Source organism: Tamandua tetradactyla, chromosome 7 (assembly GCF_023851605.1).
Source record: "Tamandua tetradactyla isolate mTamTet1 chromosome 7, mTamTet1.pri, whole genome shotgun sequence".
NCBI lineage: Eukaryota > Metazoa > Chordata > Mammalia > Pilosa > Myrmecophagidae > Tamandua > Tamandua tetradactyla.
In genome coordinates, this window is record NC_135333.1 from 133,505,909 (window position 1) to 133,521,231 (window position 15,323).

A 15,323-nucleotide genomic window follows, 5' to 3' on the forward strand; every position below is an offset into this window, starting at 1 on the left:
CCCCCCCCCCCCCCCCCTCCCACCTCCCCCCCCCCCTCCCCCACACCCCCCCCCCACCCCCCCCCCCCCCCCCCCCCCCCCCCCCCCCCCACACACCCCCTCCCCCCTCCACACCCCCTCCCACCTCCCCAACCCTCCACCCCCACCCCTCCCACCTCCACCCCCCCCCCCCCACCATCCCCCCCCCCCCTCCCCCCCCCCCCCCCCCTCCCCCCCCACCCCCCCCTCCACCTCCAACACCCCCCCCACCCCCACAACCCCCCCCCCCCCCCCCCCCCCCCCCCCCCCCCCCCCCCCCCCCCCCCCCCCCCCCCCCCCCCCCCCCCCCCCCCCCCCACCCCCCCCCCCCCCCCCCCCCCCCCCACCCCCCCCCCCCCCCCCCCCCCCCCCCCCCCCCCCCCCCCCCCCCCCCCCCCCCCCCCCCCCCCCCCCCCCCCCCCCCCCCCCCCCCCCCCCCCCCCCCACCCCCCCCCCCCCCCCCCCCCCCCCCCCCCCCCCCCCCCCCCCCCCCCCCCCCCCCCCCCCCCCCCCCCCCCCCCCCCCCCCCCCCCCCCCCCACCCCCCCCCCCCCCCCCCCCCCCCCCCACCCCCCCCCCCCCCCCCCCCCCCCCCCCCCACCCCCCCCCCCCCCCCCCCCCACCCCCCCCCCCCCCCCCCCCCCCCCCCCCCCCCCCCCCCCCCCCCCCCCCCCCCCCCCCCCCCCCCCCCCCCCCCCCCCCCCCCCCCCCCCCCCCCCCCCCCCCCCCCCCCCCCCCCCCCCCCCCCCCCCCCCCCCCCCCCCCCCCCCCCCCCCCCCCCCCCCCCCCCCCCCCCCCCCCCCCCACCCCCCCCCCCCCCCCCCCCCCCCCCCCCCCCCCCCCCCCCCCCCCCCCCCCCCCCCCCACCCCCCCCCCCCCCCCCCCCCCCCCCCCCCCCCCCCCCCCCCCCCCCCCCCCCCCCCCCCCCCCCCCCCCCCCCCCACCCCCCCCCCCCCCCCCCCCCCCCCCCCCCCCCCCCCCCCCCCCCCCCCCCCCCCCCCCCCCCCCCCCCCCCCCCCCCACCCCCCCCCCCCCCCCCCCCCACCCCCCCCCCCCCCCCCCCCCCCCCCCCCCCCCCCCCCCCCCCCCCCCCCCCCCCCCCCCCCCCCCCCCCCCCCCCCCCCCCCCACCCCCCCCCCCCCCCCCCCCCCCCCCCCCCCCCCCCCCCCCCCCCCCCCCCCCCCCCCCCCCCCCCCCCCCCCCCCCCCCCCCCCCCCCCCCCCCACCCCCCCCCCCCCCCCCCCCCCACCCCCCCCCCCCCCCCCCCCCCCCCCCCCCCCCCCCCCCCCCCCCCCCCCCCCCCCCCCCCCCCCCCCCCCCCCCCCCCCCCCCCCCCCCCCCCCCCCCCCCCCCCCCCCCCCCCCCCCCCCCCCCCCCCCCCCCCCCCCCCCCCCCCCCCACCCCCCCCCCCCCCCCCCCCCCCCCCCCCACCCCCCCCCCCCCCCCCCCACCCCCCCCCCCCCCCCCCCCCCCCCCCCCCCCCCCCCCCCCCCCCCCCCCCCCCCCCCCCCCCCCCCCCCCCCCACCCCCCCCCCCCCCCCCCCCCCCCCCCCCCCCCCCCCCCCCCCCCCCCCCCCCCCCCCCACCCCCCCCCCCCCCCCCCCCCCCCCCCCCCCCCCCCCCCCCCCCCCCCCCCCCCCCCCCCCCCCCCCCCCCCCCCCCCCCCCCCCCCCCCCCCCCCCCCCCCCCCCCCCCCCCCCCCCCCCCCCCCACCCCCCCCCCCCCCCCCCCCCCCCCCCCCCCCCCCCCCCCCCCCCCCCCCCCCCCCCCCCCCACCCCCCCCCCCCCCCCCCCCCCCCCCCCCACCCCCCCCCCCCCCCCCCCCCCCCCCCCCCCCCCCCCCCCCCCCACCCCCACCCCCCCCCCCCCCCCCCCCCCCCCCCCCCCCCCCCCCCCCCCCCCCCCCCCCCCCCCCCCCCCCCCCCCCCCCCCCCCCCCCCCCCCCCCCCCCCCCCCCCCCCCCCCCCCCCCCCCCCCCCCACCCCCCCCCCCCCCCCCCCCCCCCCCCCCCCCCCCCCCCCCCCCCCCCCCCCCCCCCCCCCCCCCCCCCCCCCCCCCCCCCCCCCCCCCCCCACCCCCCCCCCCCCCCCCCCCCCCCCCCCCCCCCCCCCCCCCCCCCCCCCCCCCCCCCCCCCCCCCCCCCCCCCCCCCCCCCCCCCCCCCCCCCACCCCCCCCCCCCCCCCCCCCCCCCCCCCCCCCCCCCCCCCCCCCCCCCCCCCCCCCCCCCCCCCCCCCCCCCCCCCCCCCCCCCCCCCCCCCCCCCCCCCCCCCCCCCCCCCCCCCCCCCCCCCCCCCCCCCCCCCCCCCCCCCCCCCCCCCCCCCCCCCCCCCACCCCCCCCCCCCCCCCCCCCCCCCCCCCCCCCCCCCCCCCCCCCCCCCCCCCCCCCCCCCCCCCCCCCCCCCCCCCCCCCCCCCCCCCCCCCCCCCCCCCCCCCCCCCCCCCCCCCCCCCCCCCCCCCCCCCCCCCCCCCCCCCCCCCCCCCCCCCCCCCCCCCCCCCCACCCCCCCCCCCCCCCCCCCCCCCCCCCCCCCCCCCCCCCCCCCCCCCCCCCCCCCCCCCCCCCCCCCCCCCCCCCCCCCCCCCCCCCCCCCCCCCCCCCCCCCCCCCCCCCCCCCACCCCCCCACCCCCCCCCCCCCCCCCCCCCCCCCCCCCCCCCCCCCCCCCCCCCCCCCCCCCCCCCCCCCCCCCCACCCCCCCCCCCCCCCCCCCCCCCCCACCCCCACCCCCCCCCCCCCCCCCCCCCCCCCCCCCCCCCCACCCCCCCCCCCCCCCCCCCCCCCCCCCCCCCCCCCCCCCCCCCCCCCCCCCCCCCCCCCCCCCCCCCCCCCCCCCCCCCCCCCCCCCCCCCCCCCCCCCCCCCCCCCCCCCCCCACCCCCCCCCCCCCCACCCCCCCCCCCCCCCCCCCCCCCCCCCCCCCCCCCCCCCCCCCCCCCCCCCCCCCCCCCCCCCCCCCCCCCCCCACCCCCCCCCCCCCCCCCCCCCCCCCCCCCCCCCCCCCCCCCCCCCCCCCCCCCCCCCCCCCCACCCCTCCCACCTCCACACCCCCCCTCCCACCTCCACACACCCCCCCCCCCCCCCCCCCACCCCCTCCCCCCTCCACACACCCTTCCCACCTCCACACACCCCCTCCCCCCTCCACCCACCCCCTCCCACCTCCACACACCCCCTCCCACCTCCACACCCCCCCTCCCCCCCCCCCCCATCCCCCCCCCCCCCCCCAAACCCCCCCCCACCTCCACCCACCCCCTCCCCCCTCCACACACCCCCTCCCACCTCCACACACCCTTCCCCCCTCCACACACCCCCTCCCACCTCCACACACCCCCTCCCACCTCCCACCTCCACACACCCCCTCCCCACCTCCACACACCCCCTCCCACCTCCACACACCCCCTCCCACCTCCCACCTCCACACACCCCCTCCCCACCTCCACACACCCCCTCCCACCTCCACACACCCCCTCCCACCTCCACACACCCTTCCCACCTCCACACACCCCCTCCCACCTCCACACACCCCCTCCCACCTCCACACACCCCCTCCCACCTCCACACACCCCCTCCCACCTCCACACACCCCCTCCCACCTCCACACACACCCCCCCCCCACACACCCCTTCTCCCCATCTGCTCTTTTGCTGGTCAGTGTCTCTGGCAGGGTCCAGGGAAGGAAAGTGATGGTCAATCAAAATTAGCAATTTGTTTTCAGGCTTCAAGACTTTCTATAAGAGAATCTGAAACTCGAGAGGAGAAGTATTGTGGGATAACCTGAAAAACTCTCCTGCCCAAATAACTCCTGTGATTGATTCTGGAAAAACACGTCCTCTGAAAGAGACAACCTATTAAAGCTTTGTTTAGAATTAGATTCACAAATTTGGGAAAGGGAAATACGAGCAAGGTAAATTTTTATGAAGACTCTAGAAGGAATGTTTTCAAGGAACTAATGCCTCAGGGACCAAGCAGGTAATGCCACTGAAGAAGGAGGTAGGGACGGGGGCTGTGAGGCCTGCAGCACCTGCCACTGCAGGGAGAGACACGTGGAGCACCCAGCTGGCCAAATCAACTCATTTAGACTGGATTTAGTCCTTCGGCTGCCGGAAGGGGACCTCTGGAATAGGGCAGTGGTTTCTGGGCTTTTCAAGCATAAGGACTCTTTTTTAGTGATAAAAAAAAAAAAAGTGAGATATCCCCATTTATTAGTTTCATATCTGTCGATTAAGAAAGTTCATAAAGACAAACAGTTTTGATGCACTGTTATCATTAGTAGTCATGTATTTTCTGATACCTACTGATCCAAGGGATGAGAATATGAAATTGAGCATGAAATAGCCCTTCCTTAGTTTAGGGGCCAAGGTGACCAAATAAAGAGGTAAGCGCCACAGACTCTACGTGATATGGGAAAAGCGCATGGTGCTATAAAATCACAGAGGAAGTGCATCTAACTGAATTCTGACAAAGAGGTTAGGAAGAACTTCCCCAAAGATGTGGCAACTCAGCCGAAACTGAAGGATCAGTGACAGTTGGCCCATACTTGGCATACCCAACAGTATTTTAAGGAAGAGAGAAGAGCCTGTGCAAAGGTCTTGAAGTGAGAACATAGGTTTCCTTTCAGAAAGTGAGTAGATCAGTACAGCTAGAATCCTGAGGCGAGAAAGAAAGTGCTGAGAGATAAATCTAGAAAGAAACGCAAAGGACAATCAATGAGCAATCCATATATGTTATTTCACATGGTATATTTCCCTGATGTGAAATTAATAACAAAATGACTGTATAAATCTTTGAGACCCTGGCAATAATTCCAAGGGTCCCCCAGGTTATAGGTTCACACTTTGGGAACCATCTATACAGCAAGCCGAGCTCCATAGGCCAATTTGGGTTGCTCAAAGAGTGTTAGAGGGTACAGAGCATTTGGCCACTCACTAGAAGTTTCTGGGTACCTGGACGGTCAGGGAGATGGGGAGAGACAGCAAGGGAAAAAAGAAGGGAGGGGAGGGGGCTACAAAGACCAGACTTGGCTTTTTCCCTAGTCTTGCTTCAAATTGGCCCAACTCCATGATTCCTGACAAGGCAGGCTGTACCAAACCATGGGGAGTAATTATTGCTTTTTTTTATAGATAAGGAAAAGGTTGAAGTCACTTCCTTTCTCTTCCTCTGCAATGTCTAGCAACTATCTTCTAACAAAGATCTTGAATGCTTCATTCTCGCACTGGAAGCACCTAATCCAGAGTCTGCCCTTGGCTCTTTGGCGAGGGTCACTTAATCAGAGAATTTCTCAGGAGAGATGTGGTCTCCACCTCTTTGCCTCCCACAGCAGATAGCGTCCTTCTTTAGGGCTCAGAGTAACTTAGGCTGTCAGAATTATGTAGTGTCAAAAGACCACTTAGAAATAGCCAGGCATCCATTCAGTATGGATAAAAAGAAATAAAATGAAACAAACACAAAGAAAGCAGACTCCAGTTCTATGTGTGGAGCCCCTCAAGAGAGGGCAGTTCATAGAAGCCAAGCTCTTTGAGGTGAGTTTTAATAAGGCTTCTTTAGGCAGAACCGGGTCACAGTTTTCCTGTGTCTCTGCGAGCAGCATCTTATTAATTGTCTTGAGGAATTCTCTGGAAAACGTCAGTTAAATTGAACACTCTGATTATTTTTATTTAATTTCCAGATGTGCGCTGAAGTTCTTTGGAAACTTAAGCCATCATGATTAATATCCCCAGAAGTGTTCAGTCTGCAGAGATTCTGAGACTGAAGTGTTGTTTCTCCTGATTCTCAGGGTCCAAATACTCTCTCTTCCCCTTCCCCCACCCCCAATCAAATAATAAATGAGACTTCCTTGTGCCAGGTAAGGGAGAAGAAAGCAACCTTCTTATAAAAATGAGGAAATGGCAAACGGATGAAAATTAAGTGAGCTGGGATGGGTTTTTCGCCACCACTCCCACATACCTTCTCTTTCCTGGCAGCTACCTGCCATCCAGGTTAGGTCTGAGAGGGGCGCGCTGAAATTATAACTCCAATCTGAGAAGGAACCATGAGCTAAAGGAGAAACACTAGCTTGAGGTTAATTTTCTCAGCCAAAATGGTAGGATGAAATTTTTGTTGTTTCCCTTTGAAGCCAAGACACGACCAGGACGTCTCTCCCTACTCCCGTTCGTTGGCAGGATGTGAAGCCCATTTCCACAACTCCAACCCACCAGTGGGTTGGACTCCCCTGGGCCTGAGCTGGAGAGGGTCCCAGAAAGGCATGCTTCCTAATCCTCAAAGCCACGGTGGGGTGGCATTCCCCTGGAGGCCACGACTAATGTCCCCCACTGAAGGGAGAAGGGAGAAAAGGTGGGAGGCGTCACTCCTAAGTCTCTTCCACTGTAAACTCTGGGTGGTTTGGGTGAAAATATTTAATTGTTGGGCGGGCCACAGTGGCTCAGCAGGCAGAGTTCTCGCCTGCCATGCCAAAGACCCGGGCTCATTTCCTGGTGCCTGTCCATGCGCACAAAAAAAGTTTGCTCGTCAACTCAAGGATAGATTGAACAACATTCATGATTCTGTGCTTGTGGGTGGGCATTGACAGAAAAACCGTTTTGCTGTCTATCTTTAAAGGAGCCAAAGGTTTGCAAAGCTAGGACAGTGCCTGGCATGTGCTATCTACAGCATCACATTTTTGACAGAAAATTACCTGAGAAGAGGTTAAAACTCTAGGCAGGTATTTTGCAAATTGGCTTTGCAGCTTCCTATGTTTGTAAATATGTCCTTGTTTAACTTCAGGTAGTACTTAAAGACATAGCACTGTAACCTAGGAGAAGCCTTCGCTGACCCCTCCAAACTGGGTAGAAGCCCCCTCAACAACGTTCCCAATCCCTGTGCTTCTCTTTACTTCTAAATAGCATTTACTGCACTTTATTATCATATAAAGGCTTTTGGCATTTGCTGTCTACCTATCCCAATTAGATCACAACCACCCTGGAGAAAGAATCTTCCTTCATTTCTAGAGTTCCACTGGAAGGTCTCAGTAAATATTGGTTAAGTGATTTAAGTGAATGGAGGGATAAATGTGAGTTTTCCATAACCTGATTGCTTTTCTTTGGGGAAAGTTTTTTTTTTGGGGGGGGGGGGGAGGAGATGCTAGGATAAGGGGAATTTTTAATTTATCTTTATATATGTGATAACCTTTTTGAAATGCTACATAGCTGGTTGTTCTTAGGCTAATTGGAATATGGAAACACAGAGCTGGACACTTTGCTTTATGGTGATTTAAAAATGACAAGCCCCATGCACTTTTTCATTTCCTTAACTGCTGCAATGTGAGCCCACCCCATACGTCACAACTTGGTTCTGTCTTTATGCCATAGGTATTTTGATAAAATAGACTTTACAATAAATTATCAGGTAATTATTAGCAAAAACAAGACACATTTGATTTAACCAAGGCATCTTCTTGGTTCTTGAGACTTCCAGCTCTGAGGTTTGGATTAAAAAACACTTTGGATGTCACCACGAGACTTGCTACTTCCAATTCATTGTCTAGAATTCTTCCTGGCAGCTTTGCAAAACAAATCTTGGAAAGCGCCTAGAGAAAACTATTCTTCCTAGAAAACTTGGAATCTTTTAAATTCACTCTGGATGCCAATGATACTGAATGAAAATTTTTTGTCTTAATTTTATATTTGCTGCTTCGTTCGTTCACTCATTCTCTCATTTGTTCTTTCATTCAATCATTTATTTCTTCATTCATTCAGTTTTTTTCTTTTAAATGGTCAGCGTAACGTCCAGGTTTTGGCATCTCATTGTACTCTGACGGTGGAAATGCGTCAGTAAAACTCTAGGGGGCGCTCGACGGTGACCCTGGGCGGCCTGGGGCGAGCCAGACGGTTCTCAGAACCAAGAACCACAGAACACCCAGGCAGGTCCTCAGACTGCGGAGGGAGCTGCCAGTGCAGGGGTGGAGGGCGGGGCAGAGCAGGATGTGAGCTTGGGTTTCATTTGGAAAAAAAAAAAAGAAAAAAAACATATACCAAATTGCAATCATTTATTTTTATGCTTCTATTTGGAAAATTGTATCAAAATGCCCACTTTTTCTTAAGCCCCACCCTCCTCACCGCCTGGATCCTGGGAGCGTTCCCCCGTGTTTCCTCATGGCGGCTGAATCACCGTTGTGATTGTTAAAGTGTTTGCTCAATTATTGGTTTAATAGCTTCCCTCCTTGGACTAGATCTCCTTGAGACCAAGGTTCTTACTGCATTTTCGCCGCTGTATGCCCGAAGCCTAACACTGCATCTGGGCAAGTAGTAGGTGCTCAATAAATATTTTTTTATTTGCCTCCTGCTTCGTGCTTTCATTCGGTCATTTGTTCATTCAGATTCACCCGTCTCTTCTTACCCCACCCTACCTTATCTTCCATGTTCCCCTCCACTTCTCCCAGCCCCCCCCCCAACCATCCCCTCTCTCTATTTGTGTTTATTGTAAGGAGGAGACACGAGTGCCAAAAGTAAGAAATATTAAAGGGGAGGAGGGACTAAATTTCTGAAATCCTCAAATAGTCAGACCTTTAAAACGCAAGGAAAGCGTATTAAAAGATAAAGGGGCAGTTTTGCCAATGCGAAAGAGAAAGCTGCCCTCCCCCGGCGGTCTTTTCATTCCTCCGCGCTGTCGCTTTCCTGAGCAGGTGCTGGCCTCCTGGATTTTAGCAGCTGGAAGCAGAGACCGGTAGAGCCCTTCCCTCTGAATGGTCTGGACTGGGGACAATTGGCTGGAGTCATAAGTGGCTTCTTGGCTCACCCCAGCGGCACTTCAGCTTTCATAAACGTCCCGTTTCTGGAGCTGCAAGGTTCCAGCACATGGGGGATTTCCCTTTGTTAGTTCCTGACATGCAGAGCTGCGCTTCCAAGCCAAAGCCATTGTGTCTGCCTCTTAGAAGTGAAAGAAAGAAAGGAGGGAGGGAAGGAAGAGGGAGGGAAAAATAGAAAAGAGAAGCCTAATTTGGGAAAAAAATCAATTGTCAGCCGCTGACACCTAACTTGCTATATGTTAAAACATATTTCTAAGTTTCTGTCAATTGTAAAAAAGGTTAGGGTGTTGGCAGTCTTGGGAAGGATGCACCTTCCTAAGTGCTCACATTAATTATGACCTATCGCAGAAATAAAACACAGGACTGGAAAGGAGCTTCAAGTCACAGATGCCAACCCCTTCATGTACAGATTAAAAACAAAAAACAAGGCTTTGAGGGGAGTGACTCGATCAAAGCCACTCAGTCCTGGAGTCGGACCAAAACTCAGCTCTTCTGGCCAGTTCTGCCGTTTTTCTGTTTCATTTAAAATGAGTTTCAAACAGACCATTACCTTAAAATTATTTCCTCAATTCTCATTCTCCTGTGTAAAACCCCACAGGGGACCTACCTTGTAACGGCGAGGCGAAAATATTGTATCCTTTAAAAAATGTTCCAAAGGGAAGGAAACTCGAAAGCACATAAATGTCGCCTCACCTGTGAATAGGAACCCATCGTTATTGTGTAATAAAGAAATAATTAAAGACACATATTCCAATTAATTCCACATACAGTGTATGCCTTTGAGAAAAGAAACCAAAATATTTTTCAAACGCTCTCACATACACTGGGTGAGTCTGTCCTATGTAACCTGAAAGTGATTTACTCCTGTGAAATCATTCATGCAAACCTGCCAACAATATGAATGATTTTGTTTGTCTTCTGTCTCAAAATAATTGATCTTATACACATTAAACTAATTAAAATAGCCAGGCCTTTGCTTTGCAGAGAGTCCACAACCTTCCTTTTAATTGAGCTCCAAAGGTCAGGAAAAGTCTAGAAATGGACTCTGGAAGGAGACAGCTTTCTTTTCATCAGTTTGCTTCAATCTATTAAGATAAAACCAAAGAATTTATTTTTTAATGCATTGATCAAAACATATAAATATATTTGGTACTATGGGTCAGAGGCTTCGACTTACAAATGGATCATATTCCAAAAGTTAGTGCGTAATTGGAATTTGGATTGTATTTTCCCATAGAAACAACGCCACACACAGGAGTTAGTTTTCAGAGTGCTCTTGAAGCACTATTTAACCCATGGTGGGCAGTTTTAAATTATCATTGTATTTTAATATTGTTCATTAGTTGGAGCATCAGCAATGACATTAAGAGATGTTTTTGACTGTTAACACTTAGGAAAAGCAGTTTCCCAGATGGAACAGAAACAGATTCAGTTAGATGCTTGAGATAGTCGATGAAGACTTTGTAGTTTCATAGAAGGTTTCTGGGTGCTTTCAAGACTCTACAGATAATTGATACTAGGTCTCTATTTGTCTAATTTCATCAGATCATCTATAACTGAAAGGGGAAACAGAGCAAGAAAGCCCCTCATCCCCACTCAACTTCCACCACAGCTAGGGTTAGAGAGCAAGGAGTGGAAAAGAAGCAAAAGAGGAAGGAGTTTAAAATTATGTGCACATGTGTGTGCACAGGAATTATATGTGCACTGAACAATGAGAGGAAGAGCGACAAGACATTGGTGTCAGAGTTCTCTGTGTTGTTCTTAGGGTGGTAGTGTTGGCCTTGTACCTCTTGGTAACTGTCCAGCAAGTTTATAACGTGTTGTGGTTTGAGGCTGCATGTGCCCCAAGAAAACATCTTAAACCGAATCCATCCCCGTGGGTGTGAACCCATTGTAAGTAGGACCTGTTGATGAGGGTACTTCAGTTAAGGTGTGACCCACCTCAATCAGGATGGATCTTAACCCTATTAACTGTGGTCCTTTATAAGCAGAATGAAATTCAGACAGATAGAAAAAGCCAAAGAGGAAGCAGCCAGAAGCTGAAAGTCAATGGAATCTGGAAGAGAAGGAAGAGGCTAGGTGAGGCTGCCCTGTGCATTACCATGTGACAGAGAAAGCCAAGGACCAAGGATCACCGGCAACCAGCCCCAGAAGGCCAGTCTTCAAGAAGAAAGCATCACCTTGATGATGCCTTAATTTGGACTTCTCAAAACTATGAACCAGTAAATTCCCATTGTTTAACCCAACCTATTACATGGCATTTACTTTAGTAAGGAGGAAGCTAAAACAGAAGAGGAAAGGAAGTGTCAGAGTTGTCTGTGTACCACCAGATGCTCTGAGACTTAGGGTGTTTGGCAAACAGGTGTTTCTACCTCATGGACAAGAGTTACCTGATCTAAGAAGATTTAGACCCTGGATTAGTTTCCTATGGGTTTTGTAACAAAGGACCACAAATGGGTGATTTAAAATAACAGAAATTTATTCTCTCACAATTCTGAAGGACGGAAGTCCTAAATCAAGAGGGCAGCATGGCCACACTCTCTGAGTGCTCTAGGGAACAATCTGTTCCATGCCTCTCTGCAGCTTCTGGCAGTTACTGACCATCCCTGATGTCCTTGGCTTGAGGCAGCAGAACTCCAATCGCTGCTTCTGTCTTCACATGGCCGTCTTCCCTCTGTGTCTCTCTCTTCACAGTGGTGTTCTCTCCATTTCCGTCTTTTTCTCTTTTTATAAGGACACAAGTCATAGTGGATTAAGGGCCCACACTACTCCAGTATGACCTCATCTTAATTTAACTGAGCTAATTTTATCTTTAATGGCCCTATTTCCAAACAAGGCCACATTCTGATGTGCCTGAGGTTAGGACTTCAACATATCTTTCGGGTGGACACAACTGAACCCATAACAGATCCTGAACTTGAATCCATACTCATCTGTTGAATACCTATATAGTTTAAAGAACCGGGGGCAGCAGGCCAACTTGCAACAATGATCACCCTTTGCTTTTTGGAGGTAATACTAGCTAACATTTATTCATCACATACTGTGTACCAGGCACTCTTCTAAATGCTCTACTTGCTTTAACTCATTTACTCATCCCAAAGACCTGATGAATTAGTTACCATTGGTATCCCGTTTTACAGCTGAGGAAACTGAGACAGAAACAGTACACTAATTTTACCAAAGTCATATGGTTAGTAAGGGGCGGGGCCAATATTTGAACCCAGATAGTCTAAGGTCAGGGCTTGAGCTCATCGCCACATGCTACACTCTGCCGGAGTATTTCTTACATCCCCACAGTTGCATGAGACATCTTTATAAATCTCATATTTATAGATATCTCCTGTTGGTTCTGTTTCCCTGAGAATCCTAACACACAGTGAATTTTTTAAATAGCACATACTTTTCTAATTAGAAAATGTACAAAATTTAGGAATACAAGACAAGTATAAAACAACAACAAAAAACACAACCATAATCCCAAGTCCATCCACATTCACACACCTTGATGCTGCTAAAATGACTATAATTTACTTTTTAGGTGCAAGTTCTTCTGATCTTTTTTTCTCAGCATTTCCCCTCAGAATATCATGCTATACATGTTTTACAGTTCATAGTTTAGAAACTAACCAATTTACTCTTGAGTATTTTCCAATATTTGACATGACTTTGACATGGCTGTACCATCAGCCATAGTTGGATATAGATTGCTTCAAATTTTTCACTATTATAAAAAATAGGGGGTTGAATATCTCTACGTATCCACCTTTGTGTACAGCACTCTTGTCTCCTGTAGGCCATGTCTCCTGTCCTGGTTCCATGTGGGGTTTGGAATGTACTCAGAGAAGTCTCTGTGCATGGGGGCTGGACATGAGACATCCAAGGTCATGGCTTCCAGGCTCCCCTCCTATTCCACAGCTACTGTAAAGAAAGTTGCATTCCCACAGAGAACACTGTGGGACTGGAAGAAAATTATAACAGAAGGTCACCAAAAGGGCCTCTGAAACTTGGATCTTATCTCATGCAGCGACTGAAAGGTGGTTTCCTAAATCAAAGAAGGAAACAAAGTATGTCCTTATCAAGCATTGTTTTGACAGCCCTTTGTGCAACTGGAAAGAGACTCCTATTCTCTCTTTAAATAATTTTTAAAACTACTGAACTTTGGCTTAGAGACCCCCATTTGAAACTTCTTTACCTCCCTGGATATACTAGCTCATATTTTCTAGTTCAACCTGGCAAAAGTTATTATCCCTCATAAAACTTTACCCTCGTCCTTCTCTACGCCATCACATAAACCTTTACTCCTGATTACACATGCCCTTTCCTAAACCGTATCCATTGCTCTGTCAAATTTCCATGTGAGGTTAATCTGCGAGTGAGAATTTAAATAGACTCCAGGGGCAGCGTACACTCCCAGTGCCTAGAGCTTGGATCTGAAGTCTACGTTCAGATCTCAGTTCTTCCATTTACTAGCTGTGTCATATTGGGTAATTTACTTAATCTGTCTAAATCATTGCTTCCTCAGCTATAAAATTGATATAATATTAATAATATTGGCATAACAGACCTATTCTGACAATTAAATGAGATATTATATATAAGGGACTAAGGTTCAGGGTAAATATGTCATAACATTTGATAAGTGCTAATCCCCATTTTTGCAATTTTTTTGGACGACAGAATAATCACAGCAACAGATTTGCTTGACCAGACAACCGGGCACTATCACCCGGCAAGCTGACACATGAACTCAGCCATCACACTCTATAAGGTATATATAGCCTTCCCAGAGGAAGTCCTCCTGGCTCTAATTAATTCAGACATCCAGCTCATCCCCTTCCTTTTTGCCTTTCTCACTCTCTACAGATTTATGTTCCCTTCTGCACAGCTGTAGCTGGTTTGGAATATTTGGCAGAGTCTATAGTTGGTGTTTAGTTATATGGGTTCTCTCTCCCTCCTCAGACTGCATTTCCAAGAGAATATCTTCCCTGGGTTATTTGTGCACAGCCACTTGGAAGTGCTTTGTCCCAAATGTTAATAGATTGAGGTAATTGTAAATAATGCAGGAAGAAAATCAAACTTGCTTAAATTGCTTCATTATTAGATTAACATTTGAGGGGAGCTAGGGCTTTTTTTTTTTTTTTTTAATGGAGGGGCTCACAGACTGGTTAGGAGTAGGAATCTTGTGCCTGAAACAATGCTGTGTGTTTGTCCAGCTATTTCATTTCCTCCTGGGAAACAGAAACACAACATGTCCAAGTCCTGTTGCAGTGAGCAGAGGTCACGTGACTCGTCCCGACCGGCGAAATGGGGGCAGGGGTGCCGCTGCCACCTTGTTTGCTTCTCCAGAAACACCCACTTCCCTCCTGTCTGCTGGCTGGACAAAGCCGGGGTGACTTTGAAGCCACAGCATGGTGAGCCACAAAATGGAAAAACCTAGGTCCATGAATTACTGCTTAGAGGAGGACAACTCACACAGAAACCTCTGAAAATAACAGTGTGGGTGAGAAAAGTAGACTTTTCTTACATGAAGGCTTTGAGATTTGGGGGCTATTTTTCCCTCAGTTACTCTACCCCAACTTATAATAGGAAATGTAAAAAATAGTAAAATAATTCAAGATATATTCTAAATGTCGAACAAATGGTAGAACATAATAACAACATTTTTCTAATGTTTTACTTTTCCCCTCAAAACCTTAGTCTTGTTGTTTTCCTCAGTCCCCGTGGAGGCCCTGATGAGTAGCTATAGAACTAGCTTTGTGTGGCAGTCTGAGAAAGTGAACTGCAGTGTTATTCTGTCCTTTGAGCTCAGCCAGAACTAAGATTTTTCTGATACCATTTTCTTTTCCTCTCTTGGACACTGACTCTGCCTCTAGACATAAGTACTACAAGGGTTCAGAGGAGTGACAGATGACTAAATTACTTATAGACAAGGAGTTTTGCCTAAATCACCTAGGCAGTACTTCTGAAACATTGGTTCTGCGAGAATTTACTAAGTGTCCCAAGAAATAGAGTTCCGAGGTCAAATGAGTTTGGGACACACTGGGTTAAACAAGTGTAGCCAGGATTTCTCTATTTACTGTCAGAGCCTTTAACTTATGGTTGAGACGCTCATCTGGACGTGGTAGGCATCTGGCCCATTCATCTGACTATGGAAGTCTTTGATGATGGAAAAGACATGAGAAGTTGAGTGGATGAGCACACGCTGAGGAAGGCTGGTCTGGATAACTGCCCCAGTCTCCACTGCACCCTGGTTCCCCCTTCATTCAGGTTTCTCACTTCCTTTCAGAGTATATTTCTCAGCTAATGTTGAAGACAATAAAATTCTCAAATAAGCCCGTTTAACCAATGTCAAAAGGACTACCAGGGAATAAAACTGTCTAAAAAAAAGGGGGGGGTGGCAGGCCACTGTGGCTCAGTGGCAAGAACGCTTGCCTGCCTTACCAGAGGACCCAGGTTCAATTCCCGGTGCCTGCCCATGTAAAAAAAAAAGTAAATTGCACTTATTTTTGAGCTTATTCCAAATAA